This window comes from Pezoporus flaviventris, unplaced genomic scaffold (genome assembly GCF_033815535.1).
Source record: "Pezoporus flaviventris isolate CSIRO_AGI_PZ_B2104156 unplaced genomic scaffold, CSIRO_AGI_Pfla_v1 ptg000015l, whole genome shotgun sequence".
Lineage (NCBI taxonomy): Eukaryota > Metazoa > Chordata > Aves > Psittaciformes > Psittacidae > Pezoporus > Pezoporus flaviventris.
In genome coordinates this window covers 22,098,788-22,102,351 of record NW_026892563.1, presented here as the reverse complement: position 1 = coordinate 22,102,351, position 3,564 = coordinate 22,098,788, and the positions used below count along the sequence as shown (strand labels likewise).

Genomic DNA, 3,564 nt, shown 5'->3' with positions numbered 1-3,564 from the left:
CTCTGTTTAGTATTTTCACTGAATATTGAAATAAATTAAAGTTTGCTGCATTTTTCACTGTTGCCTTAGAATCTGTTAACAAGTTTCCCAGTTCTGTCCAATTATATATCTTTAGAAAAATATTTTCAAATATATTTTCATTTGAAAATAAAAGCAAGTCAAACCATTAGTGTCAAGGAATAAAAATATCAGCCTATATTTTCTCTAGCTCTGCTGCAAACTTATGCACCAGAACCATCTGCACTGATGAATTTAACCTACACCTCCTATCATCTATCTCATTATATGTTAAATGTTTTCAAGCAATTCAAGAATCACAGAATTGTGATTCTTTTTAAAAACAGTTTATCTTTTCTTTTTCCAAAATAATAGATGCCTCTGATTAAAGTTTAATACAGGAAGGAGAAATAAAAGCCAGTCTTGCAAACATGTAAGAAACTGCAAAAATACATATTGGTCAGTAATATCCTCTTTTGGATTAAAGTAAGTGATTTATATTCCATCTAATTTGGGGGTTTTGGTTGGGTTTTTTGGGTTTGGGTGTTTTGTTTTTTGTTTTGTTTATTTTTGGTTTTGTTTTGGGTTGGGTTGACTTCGTTGCAGTTTTATACTTTTTATGTCCAGAAAGATTAAAAGTGTACTCAGCTCTTATATGTTCTGAAAGCAGAATTTTTTTTAAGTAAAGTAGTTTGTCAGGGTGTTACTTTTCACTGAAAATTTTTAGATATCTCCAAACACTGTGAAATTCTTTTATCAGGCCTAAGACTGCAAATGATTAGGTTCCAGGGATTTAAAAGCATCTGAAGTTAACACACACCTTTTTTAGAGCAAATCTTATGCTTCAATTTAAGAAATGGAAATTAAGGTCTTTACAAGTCTGTATTCAAAATAAAATGGAACAGTGAAGGCAGAACACAGGGCACAAGGATGAATACAAATCATTGTGCAAACGACTGTTGTGGAGGGTGGAAATACAAGAAGATTGAGGTATAATTAAAGGATGGTGTGAGCATTTTGGTAGGAGGATGTTAGAAATAATTTAAATACCATTACAGAATCAGTAGTGGATGCAAAAGCTTTGTTACTGGCTGGGCAGCAGCAGTGAACTCCTGAAGATTTCCAGTTGATGTGGGTGTATAAAAAAATTCAGTTGCATAATACTAACTCAATTATACCTATTGTGAATTTCTATTTGCTACACTGTTGAGAAAAGGACCATGGGGGGAAAGAAAGAGGAAGGAATAAGTGGGGAGTATATTGAAACACTAACAAACCTTAGAATATTGTAAATATTTAATTGTATGAACTGACTAAGATGTAGCCATTGTCTATAAGGTATAATTAACTATACGAAACAGGTTTATTCATTTTTGCACAGACTAGTATCATCAGGAGTGTGAGTTAAGCCAAAATTCTGTTGTCTTTTTGATATATATGTGCTGAGTTTTGCAGGCTACTCCAGGACTTCCCTCAAAGCCTTGCTCACAACTGAATAGATATGTGTGACCCTAGGCATTGCTGGAGTTCATTACTGCCCTTCAGGTGAAATTAGCACAAGGATGCACCTGAACTTGGTATGTTACCAGGAAAGGTTTAAAAGCATCACAGATGTTCTTGTGTCCCCTCATCAGTCAATTCAGTGTTGACATCACCTCTGAAAGCATCTGTTTCTGAAAGCAATTTACTTCTTACTTGTCACCTCTAAGCTGAATTTTTGTAGTGTCCGTGTGGTATGTCTCTTGAAACACTGCACAACTGACCATATATTTCATTACATTTCTAATCTTAATTTCAGAAAAGTTTTCACTGGCTGTTGAAGTGCAAATACCTCAGTTTAGCTATATCCCAGATCTGGAATTCTGGAGGGAAAATTCATTTGTTCCTGTTTTCACAGTTTTTTTTCTGTCAGCAGAAAGCACTAATTCAGCTACTTGTCTATGGAGAGAGAAAAGCCTATGTTACCACCTACATGCAATGAAACCTAAGAATTTTTGCTACTTGGCCATTGCCCAGCCATCAGTATCATCTTCATGTCTATCATTTTCACCTGTGAGTCCATTTTTTACAAGAAGAAATTGCTTTTCTGACTATGACTGAAACTCCCCCCTCCACATTTTAATGTTTATATGTTGTTCTGGTACTCATGATTTAAAAGCAATGGAAAATGCAAAGTATAGGAAGAGCTGATTTGTTGTACATTCAGAATTTAGCTAAAAAGAAAGAAGGGAACTATGATTTTGATTCAGTGAGATATGTAAGCATGTGTATAACAATAAACACTTGACTATTCCTGTTGATACTTTTAAATTGTAGTTGTGTTCCTTGCCCTACACCTTTCAGGAGTTTTGAGCATATTTCCAAGTCTCCTTCTTTTATGAGATTTCTTACAGTGCTATATGAATGTCACTTGGAGGAGGAGTAAAGATATTTCAAGAGCTGCTTGTATTTTTCTACTGTAACATTAAGCATATATGATGCTCATAAATACACAATCAACTATCAAGTGCATAGACTCTGGAAATGTCAACTGCTTATACTGATCACTTTAGAAAGAGCTGGAATTTTGGCACTGGTATTAATCACTACAACAATTCTGTTGACAGGAAGTATTTACCCATATTACACTAGCTAAAGAGCACAGGGAAATCCAGTAGTGCTGTGCAAGGTGATAGAGATAAGGACAAATTCTCTGGGTATTGTTCACTTTTGAAACAGACTCCTTGACTGGTCTCTCACTGGGGTTATTAGTAATATTGGTATTACATTCTGAAAATACGATTGGACCTTTAGCGTCTGTAGTATATGTTTTCAGGTTCTCACTTAGTGCTCCTAGTGCTAGTTATGTCATTACCAGAATTTCTCCTAGTTTTAAATATCCCACGTTATTGTTTGGCATAATGCAAGCACAGCTACAAATAGAGGGTGTTTTTTTGTGGGTGTTTTTCTTTTTTTTCTTCAGAAAGTGTTGTCAACATCTATTTAAATAATAAATGTTTCAGCAAGGCCAACAGGGTTTTCTGTCATCCTTTTTGACATGTGGTACAGCTTGCTGTAAGCAACATTATTACATGTAAGAATATATTATAGTCTTTTATTCATCCTCCTTTTTCATTGTGATGCTGACAAATACATATCAGCTTTGGAAACATCTTTGGCTTCAATTTCATAAACTTTTTCTCAAAAGAAAACTAAGAAGTTAAAAATTCTTAGAAAACATCGAGAAAAAGCTTTAGGCTTTTACAAAAGAAAAATCTTGCGTCAACATTTTTATTAAATCACATAAAATCATGTAACTTGATATTATATCATAAAAGAAAGGTTTAAGATACTTCATTTTTTTACTATCATTTTAATTGAAAGGTTTAAAGTGCTTCATTTTTTTACTATCATTTTAATTAATTTGATTGCTCTTATATTCCACTGGTATGTTCTTTACTAAAAGTAGGGAAAAAAAAGAATAATGGTATCATACACAATACAAGAACTACTTTCCAAAACTGATGTGAGCATATGAAAAATGTCTTTATAATCAACCTGGTAAATCTCCCTCCTTTAACACACTGC

General features: G+C 33.6%; 1 long non-coding RNA gene across 1 annotated transcript; it reads left to right on the top strand.

Annotated features, from left to right (window-relative positions):
* The first annotated feature begins 395 nt into the window (after positions 1-395).
* On the top strand, positions 396-2,914 carry LOC133269161 (uncharacterized). The gene is made up of 3 exons (XR_009743341.1): positions 396-483; positions 1,453-1,574; positions 1,895-2,914. It is a non-coding gene; the product is annotated as an uncharacterized LOC133269161 (long non-coding RNA).
* The last annotated feature ends 650 nt before the right edge of the window (positions 2,915-3,564 follow it).